At 43.7% G+C, this 26,628-nt stretch overlaps 1 protein-coding gene across 2 annotated transcripts in view; it reads right to left on the reverse strand.

Annotated features, from left to right (window-relative positions):
• Nucleotides 1-24,890: 24,890 nt before the first annotated feature.
• The window catches only part of CERT1 (ceramide transporter 1), an 81,007-nt gene continuing 79,269 nt past the window's right edge, over nt 24,891-26,628 (reverse strand). For both annotated transcript variants that reach the window (XM_056848413.1, XM_056848412.1), the window contains one exon: nt 24,891-25,017. The gene's annotated coding sequence lies outside the window, so the exon portion shown is untranslated. The remainder of the gene's footprint in view (nt 25,018-26,628) is intronic.

The following is a 26,628-nucleotide window of genomic DNA, read 5'->3' on the forward strand; positions in this document are numbered from 1 at the left end:
AAAACAGCCATAACTTACAATAAAATTCAACAGTGATAAAACTACATGCCTTCCATTTTAGTGGCAAAGATAACGTACTACCAAAGGGTACAATAACAACAAAACAAGACAATAGTGGAAAGCATTGCAGAGATGGGTAGGAGAAGCAGGGAAGGCCAGCCAGATGGAAACTGTCGCAGTCTTCAACCAGCCTGGTGGAACAGCTCAGTTTTACAGGCCCTGTGGAACTGTTTCAAGCCCCACAGGACCCAAACTTCATTGGGTATATCATTCCACCAGGCTGGGGTCAGAGCCAAGAAGGCCCTAGCGCTGGTCAAGGACAGCCAGATATTGTTGGAGCTCTGCTGTCATTGCCTTCTATGTTGCTGGGTGGGTTTTATTCCTCTGTTCACCACAGCTTCTGCAGGAAGTATCTGCCTTCCTACCAACTCTTCACCTTATTCTCCATTAATACCTAAATAAATAGCAACCTAGGTTGTGCAGTCAGATGTTCTCCACTTCATTATTAGCCTCTTATGGTGAGACCGAACATTTAAACAAGTGCCGTGGGTAGGAGGACCTAAGCTCTGCACAGGAATGGGTGTGTTTATTTTATGTATTTTAATTTCATTTATGCAGATGAACATGTACAGCAGAACACCATATAGTGGGGCTACATACCTATTTATGGTGATGGAGGAAATTTCCATATTTTAATGTTTTGTTTGCAGTGCTACAGACATCATCGGTTGAAACAAAACCAAAAAGGAGTCGTGGGGCATTTTAAAAACTAACAGGTTCACTGTACCATAAGCTTTTGTGGCCTAGCATCTCCATGTCCTCCGATGTATGAAGTTAACCCTCAGAAGGCAGTTATATGAACACACGTGAATATGGGGGATGGGGTGAGTGGGCATGTGAACTGTAGGGTTACATGGCCATGAAATGCAAGAGGTACAGTCTGCAACATTTCTTTGCAAAGCTCAAAAATATACCATAGTACCCCCCAGACATCAACTATGGAATGTAATGAACCTTCTGAGCTGTATCACACATTTGGTTCCTACTATGATTCTTGGCTGGCTCACACTGAGTATGTGTGCCCAGTAAAAATAATATTAGGATATCTGAATGAGTCTTCTTTGTAGGCAAGTGAGACACTCTATGGTTCCACAGTGTGTGTCCCATATTGAGCCAAATAATTAGTTTGAAATCTGCCTATATTGGACACTGGTTAATAACTCAGACGAGGTATGCAGTTGGTGGTGGTGGTGGGAAACCCGTGATCTCATTGCAACTGAGTGGTTTCTGTGTGACCCACAACCCTGTAAACTCATCACAGGTCAGTTTGAAGAATCAAGTCATATCACGTTTTGTAAACCAGCCTGATGTTGATATCCAGAATGGCTAGACTGAATGCTAACCCCTCTATGGTTATGCAAGGCAGAATTTTGAATATACCATGCCCAGAAAGGACCTGTCCTTGCTCTTCTGGCTCTATTGATTCATTAGCTCATGCCCTTTTGGAATGCCGCTTTTATGAAGAACTTAGATCACATTATATCTCTTCCCTTTTAACATATAAATCTAATGCCTCTGTGTCTGACATAATTCCCTTTTTATTAAGTGACAGGGATCCCAAGGCTACATTGTCAGTGGCAAGATTTATTTCAGTCCTCATATCCCTCAAACATTAGATTTAAAATCATGCTCCTCAAGATCAATGGATCAAGGCGCTTCTAAGGGATAAAGGATATCCAGAATGCCATTTTTAAGCACTATAGCTAACTCCTTTGCCCTGACCTGGATGGCCCAGGCTAGCCTGATCTCGTCAGATCTCAGAAGCTAAGCAGGGTCAGCCCTGGTTAGTATTTGGATGGGAGACCAACAAGGAATACCAGGGTTGCTGTACAGAGGAAGGCACTGGTGTAGTGCCTAAAAAAAAAAACCCTATCCAGATAGGTCAGATCAAAGGATAACGCACTGGAGATCAGGAGTTCGTTTTACAGCTATGCCGTTTAACGGTACCAATTTAAACCATACAAGCTGGGATCAAATTTCTCCAGCCGAGACCCCAGAGAGTCACACTGCAGAAAGAATGACACAGCTGTTTAGAATTGCCCAAGCTTTATAGTCTTCTAACAATGGATTTCAATACGATACAATACTAATTTTTCTCATGCTGTCATCCTTAACAATTCTGCATTAAGCCAGTTCTTTAGCTGAACATGAAGTTCTCGTTACCAAGATAACACACTAGCGAAGCAGGGATGTTGCGCATTAAGGAATGTTAGTGTATGTGCTTTATGCAGACTAAGTGAATTTGAAAGCAAGAGAAGATGGGGGGTGGTTCTTGACACGCGTTTATCTACATGGGTGTCACATCTAAAAGGGAGGATTCCTGCACCTGCTTATGTACGCAGGGACAGTTAATAGTGCCACAGGTAAAGTACCTTTATTGTGGGCACTTCACTGGCAAACCACCTCTGTTAGTCTCTTGCCATGAAAACCCCAAAAGGGGTTGTCATAAGTAGACTGCAACTTGAAGGCACTTTACACACACACACACACAGAGAGAGAGCTAACTCAGGCTTTTCAAAGTAGAATTCACTGAGCACCTCAGTGCATATCTCAATGATAGAACTTGACCCTAGGAATTTTCTGCGAGATATTAAGTATCTGTGGCTACTGAGGTTAATCTCCCAGCCCTGACTACTACTATTTCTGGGCAGTCCTGCTCCTTATTATCAACATAAGTTATCTTTCCTTACATATAGACCAGTCTTCTCTCTGGGTGGCCATGTAATTATCACAGGCAGGAAATAACACAACAGTTAATTCCAGTGTTTTGCTGCAGGTAGGGTGCTCTGATGTCAAGCCATATAATCTGATTTGCATGTGATATATTTTTCCTTCATAGATGCAGTTCAGATAGATAGTTGAGTAAGCATGCAATCAATACCTTCACAACTAGCTTCAGGATAACCTGCTATTAGAGGCCATGACTTCAGGTAAGTGGGTGTAACATTTGCATGTGATCGTAAATCAGCTCCTTTGTTTTTCCAAATAAAGCACTTCTCGTTCTGGGCTCTCCAGGCATCTTGAAACTGTGCGTTTTACCATCACGTGCCCAGGGAGGCAGGACTAAAAACTTCACTTCCTGTCTTCCTGGGTGGGAGCTCAACCCATATCCAGTTTCCGTCCTGCCTTGTACAGGGAAGCAGCTTCGCCAACAGGCTCCGCCATTGGAGTACCCTTTTACCCGGGATTTCTGATCCTTCACCTTCAGATCCCTTGGCTTCTTCACTTCCTCATTCCTCCCCAGTCTTTAAAAAAAAAAAAGAGAGAGAGAGAGAGAGAGAGAGAGAGAGAGAGAGAGAGAGAGAGAGAGAGAGAGAGAGACAGTCTCCCTCCTGCTTCTTTTACCGTTTCCCCCCCTTTCCCACTCCTCCGTCTTCGCTCCGGAGAGCAAGATGATGGACAAACAGGGTGACTTGGATGAGGAGCTCCTCTCCGAGGGGGAGAACAACCGAGTCCTCATCGCCTCGACAGGGCGGAGTCGCGAGAGGGATTCCAACGGCCGCCTTTGCGGTTCCACGGAATCGGGCACGGAGAGCCCAGGCGCCTCAAAACGGCGCGCGCCGCAGGTTCAGGCGTGGAGGCTTCTGGCGCCACAAAGAGAGCGCGCTCGGCCGAGCCGCTTGAAAATGGCGTCCACGGGTTCCCATGCAGCGGCGAGTCGAATGGCGGCAAGCCGGACGTGAGTACCCCGCCAGGGGAAGGCACGTTTTTCAAAAGCGGGGGGGGGGGGGGCGCATGTATGTTTATCCCAGACTCTGCTTTCCTGCGGGGAAGCCTTTAATTTGTTTACGGGGGTTATGGAAAAGCAGGCGCAGATGCTGCAGGCATTTAGCGATTCCCTCCCTCCTCTGTTCAGGTCCTTGGGGAAATTATCCCAGGATAGTGCTACAAGTTCAGATTCTGGGGACCCTCAAGGCAACCCTGCTGAGGACGCCCTGAAGACTAAGGGGTTAAGCTGGAACACAAAGGTGGCGAGGAAATCCTCCCGCACATTCCAGACTGGGGCTTCTCTGGAGGATGACTCATCCATGATGGCCGATTCTGAAGGGAAAAGCAGAGAAGAAGGGGATATTTGAGTCTGACGAGGAATATCCGGTGGTTTTGGAGGAACAACAGCCTCGCCTCTTTGAGGCAGAGGATTTTCAGAGCCTCCTGACAAAGGCCCTAGTGGCCCTAGATCTAAAAAAAGAGCTGGATCTGGCCCCAGTTGCTAAAAGCACTAAGAAAAAAAAGGTGATAAGGAATTTTTCCCAGATCGCAGCCCCTACAACTTACCATTCCTTTCCTGGAATACTTCGAAAACCAGATCAAAGCAGAATTAGACAACCCCCTGGCCAACAGACAGTTTCCAGCCAGCGTCAAGAGGCTTTATGCCATGAAACCTCAGGCTATGGAGCTTTTACAAGTACCTATCATTGATGCCCCAGTTGCGGCAGTCCACTCCCCGGACCTGCCTGCTGAGGATGGCATGGGCGACATAAGAGTCCCCATGGACAGGAAGGCCAAAAATTTGACCAGGAAAATCCATGACTCCTCGGCACTAGCCATTCAAGCTTCGCCCTCCACTTCAATCATGGCCAGAGCATCCATAGTTTGGATTAGAAAGATAGCTCAGCTGTATTCAGGCGAGAACCGCAGGGTTGTAGAGGGCCTTAATCGCCTCTCCAAAGTGGCGGCTTTCATGGCAGATGTGTCCTTTGACTCAATGACCTTTGCAGCCTGCGGCCTATCTTCCATCATAGCAGTGAGGAGGTCCCTGTGGTTGAGGCCTTGGCAGAATGAGTTCAAACCAAGTCACTTACCCTTTTCCTACCCCTTCAAAGGAGAGAAGTCGTTTGGGGATAGGCTAGAAAAGATCCTGGTCGAGGGCAAGGACAAGAAGAAGGTACTACCAAAGTCAGCTAGAAAGGACAGGAGACCCACCACTTCCTACCCTACCTTCAGGTCCTTCCACGCACTACCACGCTTCAGGCCTGACCAGCGTAGGGACAGCTGGAACAGCTCCAAGGGCTCCTTTCGCAGGGGGAGTGGAAAGTTTTCGTCCCCAACAGGGCCAATGGCATTTCCACCCCAAGGGAGACAAGTTCTCCAAGGGCAATAAACAATGACGCCAGACAACTGGCAGTGGGGGGGAGATTGCAGCCACAAGTGGGTCCCTCCCCACACAGACGTTTGGGTATCCCAAGTGGTCTCTGAGGGATATCGTATAGAGTTGTGAGCACACCAAAAAAGCAGATTCCTGAGGTCCGCCAGATCATTGAAAAGGGAAAAGCACCAAAGAACCCTGGCAGCCATAACCCGTCTCATGTCCATTCAGGCTATAGAAGCGGTTCCCTCTGCGGAGATTGGCAGTGGGACTTATTCAATCCTCTTTACAGTCCTAAAACGCAACAGGGACTGGAGGGCCATCCTGGACCTGAAGCTCCTGAATGGGGCTGTAAGGTACAGAAGGTTCAGGATGGAGATGTTGAAGTCCATCATAGAGGCCTTGCAGCCAGGGGACTTCATGACGTCCCTGGACCTGAAAGGGGCCTACCTGCATATCCTCATTCACCCGCTGCACAGGAAATTTCTCCCCCTTTGCTACGCTGGGAAACATTACCAATTCAGGCCCCACCATTCGGGTTGGGGTCCGCCCCACGAGTATTCACCAAGGTACTTATAACCTTAGTGGCCACCCTCAGGCAAGAGTTTTTTCCTTATCTGGGCGATATTTTGATCTGCTCCAGATCGGTGGTGGAAGCGGAGGCTCACATGCACAAGGTAGTACAGGTTCTGTCAGATCATGGCTTCCTGATAAATCTGGAGAAAAAGCCAGTTGACATCCACTCAGAGCCTACGCCACCTAGGGGTCATTTTACACACCAACAGAAATTTAGTCTTCCCACCCCCGGACAAGATCCAAAAGATCAGATCTGTCACCCTAACATTGCTAAGGGCGAAATCGGGAAAAGTAATGTTTCTAACCAAGTTGATGGGACTAATGGTGTCTTGCCTGAGTTGTGTTCCCTGAGCCAGGTTCCACTCGAGACCACTGCAGAGTCTTCTACAGCCTCACCAGCAGCTGATCGCCAAGAAGTTAAACGAGAGCCTAGTGCTGGATCAGAGCTTCCGGTCCAGCCTACAGTGGTGGCACAACCCAAGGAATCTCAGCAAGGGATTGGCCTTCCTGATGGAGGATCAGATCCAGATTCACACGGACGCCAGCATGGAGGGGTGGGGAGCGACATGCCAATCTCGCATATCCCAAGGAACTTGGTCAAGGTCAGAAAAAGGTCTTCACATAAACGTCCTTGAACTCAGAGCCATTCGCCTAGCCCTGATCCAGTTTCAAGATGCACTTCGCCATCGTCATGTCCTCGTGAGAACAGACAATGTGTCAGCCAAAGCACACATAAACAAGCAAGGAGGCTCCAGGTCGTCAAGGCTTCACAAGAAAGCAGTCCTGATATTCACCTGGGCAAAACAGAACCTCCGGTCCATCTCGACGGAACATGTCAGAGGAGTCCTAAATCTCCAAGCCGACTGGCTGAGCCGCCAGACATTCGACGAAGAGGAATGGACCCTCAACAAATCCATCTTTCTCCAAATCACAGAGAGATTCGGTCAGCCAAAGCTGTTTGCTTCAGGGGAGAATCATCTCCTCTCACGTTTTTTTCACGAGGTACTTTCATGCACAAGCAGAGAAAATAGATGCTCTGGTGTCCCCATGGCCCTCAGAGCTTCTCTTCGCCTTCCCACTTCTTCCCATCCTTCTGAAGGTAGTCAGAAAGATCAGGAAGGAGAGGGCAACAGTCATTCTGGTTGCTCCATTCTGGACAAGAAGGCCATGGTTTCCCAGTCTCAAGGAGCTGTCGATTCAGCAGGCTTGGGAACTGCCCCTGATACCAGACCTACTACCTCAGGGGCCCCTGCGTCATCGAGACCCTCAACGGCTGCGCTTGACTGCCTGGAAGTTGAACGGAACTGGCTCTTAGACCAGGGACATAGCACGGCGATTGTCAATACCATGATCGAGGCTAGAAAGCCATCCGCTAGAAGGATATACGGCCTGTTGTGGAAGGCCTTGGTTCTGTGGTGCAGAAGAAAGGATGTCGATCCCCTATTTCCTAGTGTTTCCGAGGTCCTGGAATTCTTGCAAGGGGAGGTGGAACAGGGACTGAAGGCAGATACTCTACGCAGGCAGGCAGCAGCTCTGTCTTCTGTCATTCCTTCCATCAACGGCATCGCACCCTCCAGGCACCCACACATTCAGACTTTCCTGAAGGGAGTGCTCCAGACCAGTCCTCCAACCATCCACCGTTTCCCTACGTGGCGTCTCAATGTGGTGATGGCTGCACTCACTAGACTGCACTCACTTTGAACCCATCAGAGAGATCCCACTGAAGATGCTAAGAATTTAACGAAATCAGTTTCAGGGGTTTCAGGGGACACCCTGTAGGGGACTATACCATCTCCTTCGCCCGTTAACTTGCTCTCAACAAAGAACGTGTGTTTCCTTATTTGTTCATGTGGATATGTTTCCTCTTATTTCCTTCTCACACTCTAATAATCCCGGGTAGTGTTGTTGCTTTTTTTTGCATTTACCTGTCTCCTTTAGCTCGGCGAGTCCGAAAACTGGATATGGGTGGAGCTCCCGCCCAGGAAGACAGGGCACGTGATGGTAAAACCCACAGTTGCAAGATGCCTTCGATCCCAGAACAGAAGGAGCCCTCACATAAGTAAACAAGGCTCCGTTTCATCAACACCAATAAAAACCTGTAAAAGAACTTTGCGGTTGTCTCTTCTGTCTGTTTCTCCCAGTATATACCAGATCCAGCAGATGAATTCCACAGTTGATTTCTTGGGATGTTCTTGATTTTGGCCTCACTTGACATTGGGAAAGTCACTAACTTTTAAAGTCCTCTAAGGGCCACCAATCTAGATGACATGTTGGCGATCCACCATCAGAGCTCCCCTCTCTTTCAACTAATACAAGTAGTAATTATGGTAAAGGTGGTTAAGATTGGGATTGTTGTGCTAGGTCAGTGGGTAGACTAATCCTATTCACTACGCCCTTTTTCTTATGTGAATTTGACTCTCAGAGTGCTATTTTGCCCCAATAAGGAATCATTAATTTTCCTGCAATCTCTCTTACTGTAAGGCATCTGTAAGGGTCTAGTTCACAATGGGAAAAGGGCATGAAGGGAATTAATGCCCCTCCACTAGAACTATGGTACTAATCCAAATCAGCCACCCTCCCTAGCTACTATTTGGAGACATATGAAAGAAAACTGGTGATCCAAGCAACGATTTCCAACTGGTTTTATCCTAAATTATCTAATGCATTGTCTGAACCATTTATGGAGCATTTTGACCCACTTACTGTGATGGATATTGACAGGATCTTGGGATCTGTGATGGTCACCACTTACACACTGAATCCCTAATCCTAGCTGCTGAAATTATATAAGGCACCTGTGGAGAATCAACCCTCACAAGAGGCTGCTCCCTTGTGAGGGAGGGAAAGCTCCTCAACCAACTCCTTTCCTTTTATCCCTTAGACGCTCCTTGATCAATTGATCTTGAGCAGCATATATCTAGTGTTGGAGGGATATAAGGATTGAAACAAATCTTGCTACTGACGATGTAGCCTTGGGGTCCCTATCACTTAGTAAAAAAGGCATTATGTCAGTCACAGAGGCATTGGATTTGTATATTAAAAGGGGGGAAATATAGTGCGATCGAAGTTCCACGTAAAAGCGGCATTCCAAAAGGGCATGGGCTAATAAGTCAATACAGCCAGAAGAGCAAGGGCAGATCCTGTCTGAGTATGGTATATTCAGAATTCTGCCCTGCATTACCATAGAAGGGTTAGCATTCAATCTAGCCAAGCAAAAAGCTCTACAGAGACGAGGTGTTGTCAGATAATATGTATAGGCAGGCAGACCACGTGGAGGGGGTATTCCGAAGAACTGGGATGAACAGACGCGACGAGCACGAAAAGTAGTGCTGTTATAATCAAGCTCTTTAATGCACTTTTTAATTTTGGTAAAAGCTTCAGTTTTCCCAAGATCCAATAACATATCCTGCGAGAAGCCCAACAACGACAGTTTCTCATCTAAGATTTTTTGCCATGAGGATTTAAAGGGGTCATGCTTCAGAGAAGCTAGGAGCCCCTCAGTGCTAAAGCACAGTTTAAGGTGGAGTTTAAAGGCGGCCAACCACGCCCTAGCTTCAAGTGACATTTGGCCAAACTCAGAACGAAGAGTAACGCCAGCAACGCATCAAGGGGCATTTAGGAGTTTTCGTAAGAACTGAAGCAGTGGACGATCTATAGATTCATTGATGACTGCTATCCAGATGGCAACACCAAAGAGGATAATTGGGGTAATTTTCAGGTTAAAAACCTGAATAGCCCCTGGAATATATTTGCCACCTTTGGTGTGAAAAAAGTTGACAATAGCCCCAACCCCAGGTTTAATTTTGTTGGACACTGCTTTTTGATGGGCATTCCAATTTGGGTTATGGGAAAACAGAATGCCAAGGTAAACAAACTCCTTGACTTGGTCAACCTCAAAGCCATCTAATACCCAGCGAAAAAGAGGCATTTTTCTCCTCTTAGTGAAGATCATAATCTTAGATTTATGATGGTTTATTTTAAGACCTTCCCTAGAGCAGTACTCAGAAAAGGTTTGCAAAGACCTTTTCAAACCAATTCTTGTGCAGGACAGGAGAACTGCATCGTCAGCATAGAGTAGAATTGGGGTGGGATGACTTGCAAGCTTTGGGGGGTGGCAAAACTCTGAGAAATTGGTTGCCATATCATTCAGGTATAGATTAAACAAGAGAGGAGCAAGGAGGCAACCTTGTCTAACTCCCTTGACCAGTTCAAAGGGCTCAGTTAGTTCTCCTTGGTTGCCACAGCGAACCTGAGCTGTGAGGTCAGTATGAAATTGCTGAATAAGCCATAGTAACCTCCTATCCATAGTAGGATGTGATAGTTTCAACCATAGCCTCTCCCTTGGGATGGTATCAAAAGCTCCCTTAAGATCCATAAAACCCGCATAAAGGGTGCCATTTTGGGGGGAGGAATATTTCTCGGCTAGATGGGAGAGCACAGTGGTCCGTGACAGACCAACCCCTTCTAAAGCCAAGGATGTCATTACTCTCAACCAAGTCCAACAGCCTCTTTAATAAGTAGGAGGAATACAATTTGCCTAAGCAAGACAAAAGGCTGATTGGACGATAACAGCTTGGGTCAGAGCGCTGACCCTTTTTAAAGACTGGGACGATAATAGTATGTCTCCAAGATTTTGGAATAGATCCTGATGCATTAATTATTGTAAATACAGGAGCAAGAATGTTGGCCCACCATTCGCTGTTGACTTTAAAAAGTTCGTAGGGAATTAGATCAGGACCTGGGGCTTTGCCTGAGCGTAGGCAATCAATGAGAGGTTTAATTTCCTTAGGAGACACATCTAGCCAGGAAATCAACAAAATAGAGGTATAAGTCCCTGGTTTTCCACAGAGTAGGAGAAGAGGCTCTTGAAGTAACCTACCCAGACCGATGACAGGATACATGCGGGGACTCTGGCATAGCCATTACTTAAAGAATTCAGAGTCCATCAGAAGGTTGAATTATCATTTTTGTTTATAGCTGTAAGCAAGCTCCTCCAATTTTTATATAGGGCCTCTTTTTCCCTCCAGTTTACCAAGTCCTTGTAGTTCTTTTTAATAGTTAACAATTCCTTCAATACTGAAATAGTATTGTTTCTTCTGAATTCTCTCTGTTTCCTGGTTATTGCTCGTTTGAGTAGTCTACACTCGCGGTTAAACCAAGAATTTCGTTTTTATAAAGCATGCAAGCTTGAGGGGATTTCTTTAGTAAATAAAGGTTTAAATAAATCAATTAATCTGAAAAAAAAACATTTAAGACAGTAGCTGCAGACTCTTGCTCAAGAAGGGCAGCTTTCAACGAAGTCACCTCCAAAAGCTGCATTTTGCCACACACCAAGGAATCAAGCGCAGGGCTCCAGTAAACACAAGCTAGGGCTTTTTGGGATTGGTGCAATATTTGATGGTAGGACGGTATTAAGTGTTGAACACATAATTGGTTGATCGAAAGAGAGATAGGGAGATGGTCACTGCCCATGTAATCGCAGACTTCCATATTACTGATTAGAGGTAAGAGATCTAATGAAACCAGAAAATAATCGATAACACTGGCACCATTTTGGCTAAAAAAAGTAAAATCTCCATTAGGGTCGATCCGCGATCGCCCATTTACTATTATTAGGTTCCTCTGAATAGCGAATTGGGCCAGACTTAAGCCGGAAGAATTAATTACCGAGTCCCTGGAAGTTCTAGTATACCATAGGGAACTCAGGAAAGATTAATCAAAATTCCCTATAAGATTTTGGAAGAGAGTATTATCATCCGGCCCTATTCGTGAGTTAAAATCACCAGCCATAAGAACTGGAGTAGTTGGATGGTTGTTTTTGATGTCATAAAATAGTTTTCCCAGACAGGCCCAGTTTCGTGCAGTATTATTTGATCTAGCAGGAGGAATAAAAACAGAAAATAAAATAAGTGAAGAAAAAGTCAGGTTTACTCTGCTAGCACCAACTCTTCAGCCAAAAGAAGGTCAATTGAGCTTATGCTTAAAGAAGTGGAGATAAAGCACGCTAGTCCTGCATGAGGGCGGCCCACAGAGCCTTTGATTGCTTTTTGGGTAAAAGAGGTAAAGCATGGGAGAAAGATCTCATTTGAGGCCCAAGTTTCCTGAACAAGATGGAGTCCAAGTGTAAACAAGAATGACTTAGTCCTTCATGGTTTAAGACAAAATAGTTGAGCTGCTTCTTTGCTGTCAGGGAATATATAATCTCTCCCTGCCCACCCCCTTGTGGGTCATCCTTCTCTTCCTCTTCAAAGGGAAAAGATATTCTCTATCCTTTGGTCATTTGAATACTGTATTCCTAGATGCAACTCTCTCACTGAGGTGTGAGTTGGTATCTCTTTGTTCTCCCCAGGCTATTTGCATATCAATGGAACAATTGTCCTGTGTCTGTGAGATTACTCATTCCCCTGTAGCTTTCCCTTTGCTGCCTGTTAGCCTGTAGAAATGCAATTTGGGGCACGTAAAGAGTATGGACATGATTATTGAAATTACAATTCTGGGATATAGGGCATTTCTTCACTGATCACATTAATGAGTCCTTGGTATTTATCATAAATCAATCACTGACACTGAGCGCCTTCCCTCTGCCACTCAAAGAGGTGGTTATCTCCTATTTTTTTAAAAAAACATCACTACAGAAAAATGGTGTAACAAATTATTGTCTGGTCTCTAATTTGCCCTTTCTGGGCACCAGGGGTGGACCGATTCTTGGATAACTCATCAGCTTTGGAGCCTTTTCAGTCTGGTCTCCGGCCGAGCTATGTGACTGAGATAGTGCTGTGGTTTTAGCTGATGATCTCCACCTACATGTAGACAAAGGCCATGCCTCTTTGTTGCTCCTACTGGATCTATCCGCATCCTTTGATGTCACGGACCATGCCATCTTGCTGAGGCATTTGGAAGCAGAAGCAGGTATCAGAGGATGTGACTTGGACTGATTGACTTCAAATTGTTCCTTATGAACCAGCCTCAACAGGTTGCTACTGGAGACCATTTGTCGTCACTATGAGATTGGTCCTGTGGGTATTCCACAAGGCACAGTCCTATCCTCCATGCCATTCAATCACTTTGTAAAGACCTTAGGAGGAATTATTTGTAGTTTTTAGTTGGATGTCATCAGTATGCCGACAACACCCCGCTCTATATCTCAGTATCCAAATCTGGTGATGCAGAAGAAGTCTTGAGCCATTTCCTGACTGGTGGTCAAATGGGTGAGAGTGAAGAAATTAAAACTGAATCCTGACAAAATAGATGTTATGTTGCTTGGGAAGGCTGAGGTCTTGAAGGACATTCTGCTTTCCACTTTTGACGGGGTCCAGCAGACCCTTGCTGACATGGTTAAGAGACTAAGGGCTATACCAGAAAAACAAGTTTATGCCGTTGCAAAAGAGAGAGAGAGAGAGAGAGAGAGAGAGAGAGAGAGAGAGAGAGAGAGAGAGAGAGAGAGAGAGAGAGAGAGAGAGAGAGAGAGAGAGAGAGAGAGAGAGAGAAAGGGAGAGAGAAAAGAAATGCTTTCTTCTAACTTAATGTAGCCTGGAAGATGATCTATTGAAGACTCCAGTTGGTATAGAATGCTGCAGCTCAGTTATTATCAGGAGCTATGTGGAGCATGCGTATTACCATCCATGCTGAACACACTCTGTTGGCTGGCCATCAGTTACCAAGTTCAGTTCAAGGTGCTGGCTATCACATGCAATGCCCTTCTTAGCTTCAGAACTTCTTATCTGCAGGACCACCTCTCCTCCAATGTTCTGCCATGACAGCTTCAATCATCTAAACAGGGCCCTCTGAGTGTGCCACCTTGCAAATGAACAAGATCAACAACCACCGTATACATGAATTATCTGATGTGGCACTCACATTGTGGAATGTCCTGCCTATGGAAGTTAGGATGCCCCCCACAGTTCTGTCATGCAGCAAATTACATAAAACAGAATAGTTCAAGATGGCATTTTTATAAAGGTAATAGGTTAATAGCAGCCTGACTGTCCCAAGCGCCTCAGAGCCTCTGCCATGGAAACTTGCTGGGTGACCTTGGGCCAGTCACACACTCTCAGCCTCAACCCTGGCAAGTATTTGAATGGGAGACCTCCAAGGAATACGGGGTTGTGACGCGGAGGCAGGCAATGGCAAACGACCTCTGAACATCTCTTGCCTTGACAACCCTACGGGGTTGGCATAAGTCATCTGTGACTTGATGGCAAAACAAAATTCCTAGCATGGAATTTGCTTTTTTTCAATACCATGGCACAGAGTGTTAAGCTGCAATACTGCAGTCCAAGCTCTGCTCATGACCTTAGTTCGATCCCGACGGATGTTGGTTTCAGGTTGCCGGCTCAAGGCTGACTCAGCCTTCCATCCTTCTGAGGTCAGTAAAATGAGTACCCAGCTTGCTGAGGGTAAAGGGGAAATGACTGGGGAAGGCACTGGCAAACCACACCGTAAACAAAGTCTGCCTAGTAAACGTCGGGATGTGACATCACCCCATGGGTCAGGAATTACCTGGTTCTTGCACAGGGGACCTTTACCTTTACACACACCAAGTTGGTATTTTCATTTTTTCACAGTTACTCTGATCTCTTTTTGGCTTGGCATTGCCGTACCATCAGTGATACGTGGATTTAGGATTCTTTGTCCTGACATGCATCATTTAATGTCATTTGCCATTCTATTGCCTACTCATGTAGCTTGGGAGAGATCTTTTGGGAACTATTTTTTCCCTGTCAACACAGCCCACTTATGGTGACCCCACAGGGTTTTCAAGGCAAAAGGTTTTCAGAGATGATTGCCATTGCTTGCTGTAGTTTAAATACACGTTAGATGTTACAAATTCATGCAATGGGAGTTTTGTACTCCCAGACATATGGGTCTATAAGTCACCCGTACAATTGTCTTGTCCTGAAGCTACCCTGGAGAGTTGCTATTGGCTCTACTACAAAATTATGTATCTTGCACAGCTACATGTTATTTTGGAAGACTGGGATGAAAGAGAGCTGATGTAGAATAGTAGCTAAGAGTATAAATGAGGCCATCCTGGTTTAAAGTCTGCCATGAACTCTCTAGATGTCCTTAGGCCAGCCACTCCCTCTCAGCTTCAGGGCTGTTACAAGTCAGTGTGTGAACAATGCAATGAACCACATGAAAGCACAGTACACACATTAAGTTTATTATTAAAATTTGAGGAGAAGGATGACATAACATTCCACAGAACTGATGTGAGTTATTATGAGTAATTGCCTTAAATGCAGCCATTCTTGGCATGCAGAAGGTCCCAGGTTCAATCCTTGGCATCTCCAGTTAAAAGGATCAGGAAAGAGGTGATGCAGAAGACCTCTGCTTGAGTCCCTGGAGAGTCACTGCTGGTTAGAGTAGACAATATTGACCTTGATGGACCAATGACCTAATTCAGTATAAGGCAGTATAAGGCAGCTTCATGCATTCAACTCACTACAACCAATTATTGTTCTTCCACAATTAGGAGTAGCAGACACCCACCAAATAGATTGTTGGCAATTTAACAATACGTTTCAACTGGGTACTGCTTTCATCTGTGCTGTGCATTGTGGTATAACATACCTGGCCCTGGGACATTGTGTCCTCTGGCCTCTCTTTGTAATAACTCCTCCAATCACCCGTTCTGCTTTTAGTGTTGGGTGTATATTGAATGCCTGACCTGGTTGGCCCAGGCTAGCCTGATCTCGTCAGATCTCAGAAGCTAAGCAGGGTCAGCCCTGGTGAGTATTTGGATGGGAGACCACCAAGGAATACCAGGGTTGCTGTGCAGAGGAAGGCACTGGCAAACCACCTCTGTTAGTCTCTTGCCATGAAAACCCCAAAAAGGGTCGCCATAAGTCAGCTGCGACTTGAAGGCACTTTACACACACACACACGTATATTGAATGTAACACTTCCTGCACCTGATGGCTCTGGCTCAAGAGTGTCAGAAGAAGACAGGGAAGAGTTTGGAAGGGGGAATCAGAACAAGATCTAGGCTGGGAGGTATCATGGGAAGGATCCAAACAAATTCTTAATTATATCACTGCTAGGACACAGCAAGGAGAGTCTGGGGGAGGGAGGGACCAGAATGCCAAGAGGCAGCATTCTGAACCTCCTCCCCAGCTCCTCATTGCATTCCAGAGGTGTGTGTGTGATGTAGAACACCATCTCTCAGCAGTGTTTGGTCTGGCCCCCTCTACATACACACGAGATGTCTCTGTTGGATCCCAGGCATTTGTGTTTGCAAGTCCTTGTGATCCAATGGATAAATTCCTTTTAGTTGCAAATGCATGGGGAGAAATTTGCCCATTGAATCCATCGCCTCACAAAGATAAGACATTCTTTAGGTGGACCTCAGGGGCTTTCAAATGAAAGTGCCTGGGATCCAACTGAAAAACTGCTCCCTACGCAAAAGATTTCTGTTGGATTCTAAGGGCTTGCAAATATATAGTCCATGGATGCAGAAGACACTTTGAGGCTCTAGTCTGTGTCTGAGCTCTCCTCAGCAGTCCTGTGGGCCACAACAGAGCCAGGTGCAATCATATGGCAATCAACTTACTCCAATCAAAATCCCTTTATGACCCACCTAACTCTTTGAGTTAGGCACATTTGTTCTAGACAGCACATGATGCTACAGGTTAGCAACAGTTTAGTAACATGAAATAGTACAAAAACATTCTTTGACTCATAGTCATTTACACATTTCTGTTAGGAAACAAGCACCTTAATGCTCACCTGTTCAGGATGAAGCTTGCCCCTCTCAGAGTGCCAAAAATACTCTCGCTCTCTCTAGGAAATCCCAAGGCCCACCTTGATCAAAACTCTTGGATAAGAGCAAAGATCAAAGAATTGTATTTGGCCCCTGTGTCTATTAAATCAGAAAACTATAAGTTGACAAGATACTTTGTGCTTTGAAGGGATCAGAAGTACAATTGCCAGAGGTGCCAAGATGCTAATCCTTCATAGAAACAACATGTTCTCTTCCTGGCCAATTACGTCAAATTCATTACTGTAGTTGTTCTGTGTATTATATAACAGTCTTGCAAGATGCAAAGCATTTAAGGCAATTACTAATATGTATATAAAATCAGAAGATATTACTAAATGAATCCAGAGATCTATCAGAGGGGCCACCAACACACAATCAATAAGTATGCGAGAAAGTTTCAGTCATGCCAGATCCACAGTCATGCCAGATCCACAGTCATGCCAGATCCACATGCCAGATCCAAGCAGACTACTCCTCAGAATCTATCTAGCAAAATGACAGAGGAAAAAGCATTTAACCTAGCCAAGAGAAAACCCTTTTGATACTTAGGAACGTTCACTCAATAAAAATAGGATGGAGGAGTCGAAGGGGGTGCAATGACCAAAAATCCCTCTACGAGCCCTAATAAGGGCCAGCTGGTGATGTAAAGCTTGTTTCAAGGGCAAGTCTAGCATCCTGAAGAACATGGACTCTATGATGAAGTATTCTTATGTAATCTTAAACTGGTAAATTAACAAGTAGTTGTTATACAGAACGGTTTCAGTGTGTGTACAACACTGCGGTTGGAAATATCTGCTGCATCCTGCAAATTATCATCTATCCTATACATCTTGAGACAGCAGTTTGGGAGTTTCTACAACAACTTAAGAGATACATGCAGGAAAGGATAGTGTATCCATATTTCCACAAATTATACAGTGGGGGAAGACACACACACACACACACACACACACACACACACACACACACAGAGAGAGAGAGAGAGAGAGAGAGAGAGAGAGAGAAAGTGCTGTACAGATGTAAAGGCTTTCTACCATTTGTGTTAATGCTTCAAAAGAACCACTGCAAAAGAAATTCCCATTTGAGATTGTATGAACCAGACCAGTTGCTTTGCAAAAACCTTTTGCTCTCAATCATACAGTGGGAAGCCTTTCAGATTATCTCAAACTCCGTTCTATAGCAACTGTGGAATATTCTCACCAGAGCTCAGAGAGCCAATCAGCTTTCTTTTCATCATTTCACACCAGCTCAAGCACAAACTGCTCTGCTTCCATTGGCTTTTCCGCATTCAGAGAGACACAAATTTCTAGGGCTGATATTTAATTTCTGCCCTCCTTTCGGCCAATAAGATTAACATTTGCAGGAGTAACATGCCTCGTAAGAGAATGCCACTGAATCATCACAAACTCTTTGGCTTTCTCTAGTAGGAAAGTATACAAAACGTCGTGCAACATTTCCCCAAGTCCCAATGAAAATGTCTTTCAGTTCAGCCACTTCTGCACTATTTGTGAGCATATGTGAAGACTTAACACAGTTTGAATGTTCAGGAAACTAGTTAAGCTTTTCCCCCAGTTGTGTTTAGTCTATACGACTGCTTAAATCAATCATAAAATACAGTGAAAAGTTAAAAACCCAGGTGAAAAAGAATCATAGTGGGAAAGGTATCTTTACACCAAGCTTTCCGTATGTTGGAGGTGAAATAGCAAAAGATCTCATGGGTGACAATTAAGTGCCTTGAGATGTAGCTAAGAGCATTTTCATAAGTGAATTGTGACTAAGGACCTTTTCATAAGTGAATTTATACTAGGTGTGCTAAAATCTCCATTCAAAATGTTGCTTCATCAAACCAGCTCAGTTTCTGTATGGAAAATCAATCCTACTGTTGATGCCAGTGTTAGACATGCTGCTCCCACCTCTGAGTTTTGAGAAGTACCATGGGTGAGCACTTACCCAAATGGGTTCCCTTTGGAGCACTGGTGATTTAGGATTTTTTTAATTTTGTAATGTACATACTTTAAAAAGGTAAAGGTCCCCTGTGCAAGCACCAGGTCATTCCTGACCCATGGGGTGACGTCACATCCCAACGTTTACTAGGCAGACTATGTTTTACGGGGTGGTTTGCCATTGCCTTCCCCAGTCATCTTCCCTTTACCTCCAGCAAGCTGGGTACTCATTTTACCGACCTCGGAAGGATGGAAGGCTGAGTCAACCTTGAGCTGGCTACCTGAAACCAACTTCCATCGGGATCGAACTCAGGTCGTGAGCAGAGCTTGGACTGCAGTACTGCAGCTTACCACTCTGCGCCACAGGGCTCTTGTGTACATACTTTAGTTACAAATATATAGGTAGAACACAACTGGAGGCGTACAGGGACCTCTACAGGACAGATTTGCCGCCTAGAGAGAGACTAGACAAGATTCTCTGCCTTCAAGGTGCACATCCCAGCATTACCTACCCCCAAACCTCCAAATTTCAGAGACTAACCAAGGCTTTCGCAGGAGCACTAGATAGACAGGAAACCAGGTAGTGCCCTCAAGAATTGGGAGTTAATTCATGGATTGTCTTCACAATAGTTCACTATGAATCTATGAATCAGGATTAAGCTGTAGTCCTGCAACAGATGAAACAAGAAGTGAAGAGGAACGAGGATTGTGATCTACACACCAACAATTATCTTTTCAACTCTATAAATAAGCATAATAATTTTGGTACATCTTACATAGGATATCATTATGGAGTCTCACTTTGAACTAGTTCAATGAAATGTTTTTTATATGCTTGGTCTCCAAAATGCTACATTTTCCAGTGAGGTTTAGCTTCAGATTACATTTTAAAAAGCAAGACTACCATCGTGGGGTAGTGGAAAAGAACATCTAACCTCCTGATAACACAATATTTAATATTGGGATCCCCTAATCCATTGAATAAAAACCCTGAACAAAAAACTACTGCTTAAGTATAAAATATGGTAGCTGTAAAACAATGTTCTAAAACCATTGTATAATAATGGTGCTCAAATGCTAAAACAATATAGCTGCCTATTTATGAAATAGTCAGCTGAGTATGCAAAACAGGTATTTATCTAACCATATACAAAGTGCTTTTGTTAACTTCTCCCAATAGCACTTTGCTGGCTGTAGAACAATATTAATCTATAAAATGTTTAAGTGCCCTGATGTTATTCAGTTGAGTATAAAACTGCCAATTAGTTTTTATAAAGTGCTTAAGTGCCTTAAATGTTCTCAACTGAAATAATTACTCAACCACTAATCAACTGTATCACAGCTTGCTTCATATACATAACTTCTCGTAAAAAAGAAAAGGACCTGGCACCTTCTGTCCCAAGGGCGGTGCTAAGGACATCCTTAGTTGCCATCCTTTGCTGCGCACCAGAAATGCAGCATCTGGCTTCCTTTGGTGATAACACAGGAGAGGGGAGGAGTCTTCTTCCTCTGGTTGGTGTGCCTAGGTATTTGTCCCTTCTTTCCCTTGTGGAAAAAAGGGCCACAGTCTATCAGGTCACCCAGCAGCGACAGGGACGCTTCAGTGGGCATGCTGTTTTCGGCCACCCCTCAATTTGGCCCAGGATATGGGTTAACAGAAACAGCATCACACTGGAGTGAAAGACAGAACTGTCCATGTGTACAATGTTGGTTTTTCCTTCCAGCTGTACCTTGTGTCCAACAGAATACATTTTTGGATACTGATTTTCAAGGGAGGCTTTTTTGGGGGTAGAAAAAGCTGCCACGGGGAAGCAGCAGCCACATACATATAATCCTGCCCTCAGTGAGCCTGATTTACAGCCTCCAATTTCTACAGTAATCTTGCATCTTCATGTGAACTCATTAAGTGGTCTCACAACACATTTGGCTTCAATTTTCCTTTTGTAAAATTTAAGTGACCTGTGCCGCTGGATGGTTGTGAGGACCAACCCGTACCAAACAGCTAGCTCAATACTCTGAAATTGTTAAGAACAGTTTAATTAGTATAAATGGCATCAAACATTTAATCCTTGGTAAACTATTTAGTGTAGGCCCTTCCTCCACTAAGACACATGCTTTGTATTTGATTAGCATTTTAATTACACACGAAGCAAGCACTTACCTTCTCTATGCAATCATCCTTGGGTACAACGGTATTGAGAAAAAGCTCTTTAGAAAATAGGAAACTTCATGTATGGATTTGCCTTTAATATTACCATTATTTTTACAATATGGCATTGATCTAAGATACATAAACTGCAGCTGACCAGGTCAGTGAAAACCAGCCTATATACAGAACGCTAGAATCTAGGAATGTGGTTGGAATAACTGGGACTGGAGCTGATGGTTATATCAGAGGAAACAGGAATTATTACACATTTTGAAAGTAAAGGCTCATAACCTGAAAAACAGATGTGTGATTCTGCAACATCATGGAGTATGTGTGTGTGTGTAGCGACAATTTGTCTTCAATTAAGGGATTTGACTACATCTCAGTGTATAGTTTTCACATAAACTGGGGTGCAGGAGTGAACTCTGAGTTCATGCTCTTGGGTGCTCCATTCTACCATGCATGGAATCTCACAGGTGACCCTGCATCTCACAGTCCCTGCATAAAACTCTTTCTTCAGGTGGATCACAAGAACATCTTTCTCATGAACCACCACACAGAGTTAACATGCCATGGCGAAGTATGGACCTGAAGACAGTTGCTAGCTCTATTAATCCAAATGCTAAACTGAATGCTTTATGAAATTTCATCAGATAACCTGGCAATGGTTGCTAATTTACATAAAGCTTGTTTCAATGTTTAAAAGCAGCAGCTTTTTAAAGCACACACACACACAAAACACATTAAGCAGCCTTATACAGAATCAGACCACTGGTCCATCAAGGTTAGTACTGTCCAGACTAGCATTGCCACTCTAGGATCTCAAACAGGGCCTCACATTACCTACTGCAGGAGATTGTAGGGATTGAACCTGAGACCTTCTGCATGCCAAGCAACTGCTCTACAACTGAGCCACAGTTCCTCCTTCAGGAAAACACTTGAGCATCATAAGTAAGTACAAACACATTAATTTGTTTGTAATATAGTTTAATACTTTTCCACTTTTAAATACTGGGTTTTTAATTTGTGATTGTAACATGGAAGAACCAAGTTCATTTAGTCTTTAAAAGTTAACAGGATCATAAAGCTATCATAGAACAGTCACACTCTACACACTCAAGGTACTCTAATATGATTCATATTTTGAGTATGTAGATGAATAGTGGCAACTCAAATACAGCTTTCATCTATACAACAGTTGACAAAAAGATTGGTGAAAGTCTGACTTGACAATTTGATTAAGGAGAACTAGTACAACTTCTGATGAACCAGCTCAGCCCAATAAGGTAACAGGTAACTTCTTACAAAGGTGAACAAGCATCCTCATTCAAAGAAACATATAAGGTTTAGACTGAAAATCTTCACATCATTAAAATAATTTTTAAAAAATCAGGTAGAATTTAACAGCCCTTGTTCCTAAACTTCTCCTTCCCCCTACTGAACAACAGGAGTAAAGTCCAGCATTTGATGGAAGTCATTTGAGGTGGTAACAGATTTAGGTTTTCAAGGCCACGGATGCTGAGGACAAAGTCACCTTCGGAGAAGGCTCTTGTAATGAGGTGATTTGAGGTGGCTGTCTCAAGTGGCAACTTTTGGGGATCAGCCATCTCCCATTGCACCAGCCACCTGCCTGCCACCCTGACCTGCCTCCATGCTTCCCCAGGCCTCTTTAAAAACAGTGTGGGCAAACAGTGCATATTCGTTTCAGAACACTCACAAGAATCCTCCTCCTGGGAGAATCTGGCCATTATCTCTAGTTGCCTGTTGCCAGCAAGGGGAAGTAATCTTGCAGGAGTCCAGGAAGCCCTAAAGGGGCTAATTTGCAGATTTTTAAAGAGAGGTAAAAACAGGCACTTTGCTACTATTTTTAAAGAGGATTGGGGCAACAAAGAGGAGGTTAATAGGATTTATTTTCTGGGACAGCAACAGTGAGGCAGGTGGGCAGTGGCAGAAAGGTGGGAGCTACTGTCATGGCTGCCTCAGGTGGTGAAAGACCTTGGAATTGCCACTGCTGTGCATCCCCTGATTATTTGGTTCACAAAATGTAAATGCAAACACAGTACTGGAACATCAGTCATTTCCAAAGGCAAAAAAAGAAAAGAAAAAAGAGGACATTGATAACTCATTCTGCTAGACAGGGAATGACCAAGATAAGAAAGCCAATGAAAAGGTAGGGAAGAAAAGTTCTGTTCTAGAAGAAAGGGCATAATGTTACCCAGCACATTCTGAACCGAGCTGTCAATTTCTTGGGGTGGGCCTTTATGCCTGGCTTTAGCTCTTGCCATATACCGAAGCCTCTGATGATTGATTGGGCAGGGCTAGCTCGAGGAAAGTGACATCACTCGTCTAAAAGTAAAATGTATTCTTTACAAATAGTCTCTTCAGTGTAATTTTTATTTACAGAATTGCAAAATACATCACATTTAGTGCAAATGCAACTAATGATATTAAGATTTATATATATATATATAATATACTGCTTTGTAAACTTTCCATCTCTTTGTAAAATAAAGCTATCCAATTAAATTAAAGTTTCTTGCATGTATCCATGATAGTTATCAGAAATGTTAAATTCGCATTTAGGGCTGGGCATTTTTTGTTGTTCAAGTTCCCATCAGTGGCTACGGTGAATGAACAGGGTTTTCTGTTTTTGTTTTAAACCAGTTGATTGTAAAAGATTAAACACATCTGAGGTATAACAAACTTTATATAAAATGCTTACTGGTGATATCGTCAAGAGGTCTAATTTTTCGTCTCATTTGCCTTACTAGCAATATCCCATAGGCACTTTTCTACATTTTCAAATCATGAACAGTTATTTTATAATAAGGCATATTCCATGCACACCATTTAAAGAAAGGCAAATAAAGGGGATTTAAAAAGTATGACATCTGTGTGCATGTATGTAAAAGTCAAGTGTTGTGCATACTTTAGTGTACTAGAGACACCCCAAACATTTGCTTCCACAGTCTGCCTGACCTCAAAGATTGTAATCTGCTGTATCTTCATTAAAAGTACCATCTTTGTTTTCAGGCATCAGCTGCTCTATACGAAATAAGACTTTACGCTTTCTTTCTAAAAATATATCCAAATCTTGTCTCTCTCATGATATATATACACACAAGCTGATTAACCAGCTAAAAAACCCCATCAATAATCTCCATTTAAAAGTACAACAAGCCAAGTGAGGCGTATTCCTTAACGGATTACCCATCTTTTCTAACAGTTCACCCCTCATGTTATTTCCTGGTATTAGAGACAAGTGGATATTTGAAAATTAAGTTCTTTCACAGCAACTAAGGGGAACTTTGCATTTAGGATGTACGGTTTTATTCACAACTCTGATAGTTCAGATCATTGGGGCAAATATTACATGTGTGAATGGTTTCATTTGTGAGCTTCATAGCACAGCTTTATTCAACAGAGAAAAAACTTGCAGGGTCAGGAGAAAAAGCATATTTACTCTCTAAGGCGGGGAATGTTATCTTATGTACTTCAATTTGCTTCAAATAAATATTACAGTGTAACTCCTTGTAGCTTCAGGAACACCCAAAAGCAGCCCCTGCTGCACGAAGACGGGCAAGTCATTGCGGTAGATTTTTTTCCCCTGGCAGTCATACCCTCTTGTGCAGCATCTAGTTAGAAATCTCTGGATCATGATCAATAACCAAATTTCTGTAGCACATATTACACAACTGAAAAATACAATAGAAATATAAAGATATCTGGAAAAAAAATAAAGCTTTTCACACTTTCTCCATCAGAACCAAAAGGTCTTCATAGGAGCAAGACCATAGAAAAGGCAAAGTCATAAAGATCTTGACAGCCCTCGCGTATGAAGAGATGCTTTACATAACAAGACGATTTTTTAAATCATAGAAACCAGCAGCAATGGACTATGATTATACAAAGCAAAAAACACAAAACCCTTCTGGAAGGACACTGAGTTTACTGTTAACCTGAAAAAAGTTACAACACACAGGTTTTTGTGCATATAAAGCACATACAGTATGCTATATGTGCATTGTCCTTTGTGCTTTTTAGACATACACAAAAACAAGAGCTGTGCAAGTATCTTATGAAGTTCCACAGTAAACAAAAGCTTTCAAATTATTCAAAAAGTTAAAGCAATAAACCAAGTTGGTGACCCAAAGTTGCATTTTTCTCATCTAAAGCAAGCAAAAAAAGAAAAAAGAAAAGAAAAAAGAGTAGAGCCATATACATGTATCAACACATGTATTTATAATTGCACACTGATTCAGCAAGGTGAGCTAGCAGAAGAAAAGAGAAAGTTCAGCTTCATGGCACTGCAGTATTTCTTCCGCTGAGTACAGAATCCAGGGTTTGGGCCATAAGACTGTAGATCCTACGTTCCAGCTTGGAGCATTCATTTTGGTTCATTTCTCCAACGTGGAATGTTCACACAGCCTCATTCCAATCACTAGGAAAAATCAAGGGGGGGGGGGAGAAGCTTCAGTCCTGACCATGAACTAGGGACACTGCATGAAGTTAGGCGTTAACAGGTTCTCAGGCGAGTGCCAAATTATGCGGCTGCACTGGCCAGCAAATCTTCATCAATAGTTGTGCTGGCTAGCAGAAAGGTCTACAAAAGTGTATTTTTCCTCCCTAACTTCATACTACTAATTCCACAGTTACAGGAGCAAGCCACTAGAATATCCTACAGGTCAAATCTTTAAACTTTGCATTATGAATCTTTTATACAGTATTAAGAAAAACTGCCCAAAATCAAAGTATACCAAACATTCCAAAGCAGACCACTGCAGCAGAATTAGCCTTTCAATAACATTTTACAGCATTTCAATGGCCTATCAACAAAGCCACAATATTGATTCCCAAACCCCACCCCCTTCCTAAAAAACCCTCCTTACATCCAACTATAAAGTCTTCCAACAGCCTAGTCTAGTTTTTAAGTCAAGAGTAGTAGCCCTGCTGTGAAAACTTTACTTCAGGGAGGATAGTCAAACCCTCACGACATGAGCTCAATGAAGACCTGATTACTGGCCAAATGTGATTTTGGGCTGCATCAACAGAAATTTAGGGTCCAGGTGACATGAAATGATGGTATCTCTTTGCTCTGCTCTGGTTAGACCTCACTTGGAGTACTGTGTTAAGTTTTAACACCATAGTTTAAGAAGGATGTTGACAAGCTGGAATGTGAATTTGAAAGGCTGTCACATAGAGGATGGAGTGGAGTTGTTTTCTGTTGCCCCAGAAGGTTGGACCAGAACCAACTTGAAATTAAATCAGAAATTAATGTTTGGCTAAACATTAGGTAGGAGCCCCGTGGCGCAGAGTGGTAAAGCTGCAGTACTGCAGTCGAAGCTCTGCTCACGACCTGAGTTCGATCCCAGCGGAAGTTGGTTTCAGTTAGCCGGCTCAAGGTTGACTCAGCCCTCCATCCTTCCGAGGTCGGTAAAATGAGTACCCAGCTTGCTGGGGGTAAAGGGAAGATGACTGGGGAAGGCACTGGCAAACCACCCCGCAAAACAAAGTCTGCCTAGAAAACGTCGGGATGTGACGTCGCCCCATGGGTCAGGAATGACCCGGTGCTTGCACAGGGGACCTTTACCTTTACCTTTTAAACATTAGGTAGAACTTTCTGACAGTCAGAGTGGTTCCTCGGTGAAACAGGCTTCCTTGGGAGGTAGTGGGCTCTCCTTCTTTGGAGGTTTTTCAGCAGAGGCTAGATGGCCATCTGGCAGAAATGCTGATTCTATGACTCACTATGCATTTAGGCAGATTGTGAGAGGGAGGGCAGGAAGGGATGAGACAGTCCTCGGCTGTCATGGCCCTTTCTTATATGTCCAGGATAATGTGGCTCACCACTTTGGGGTCAGGAAGGAATTTTCCTCCAGGGATCCTGGAATTTTTTCCCCCTCCCTCTGGGTTTAGAGCAAGGATTACTGGGAGAATGGGGGGAGGGAGGTAGCTGTGAATTTCCTGCATCATGCAGGGGGTTGGACAAGATCCTTTCCAGTTCTATTTTTCTCTGTTTCTGCTGGTTAACAGTTGTATAGATTTTATTCACAAG

Source organism: Euleptes europaea, chromosome 4, assembly GCF_029931775.1.
Source record: "Euleptes europaea isolate rEulEur1 chromosome 4, rEulEur1.hap1, whole genome shotgun sequence".
In the NCBI taxonomy this organism is placed as follows: Eukaryota; Metazoa; Chordata; class Lepidosauria; order Squamata; family Sphaerodactylidae; genus Euleptes; species Euleptes europaea.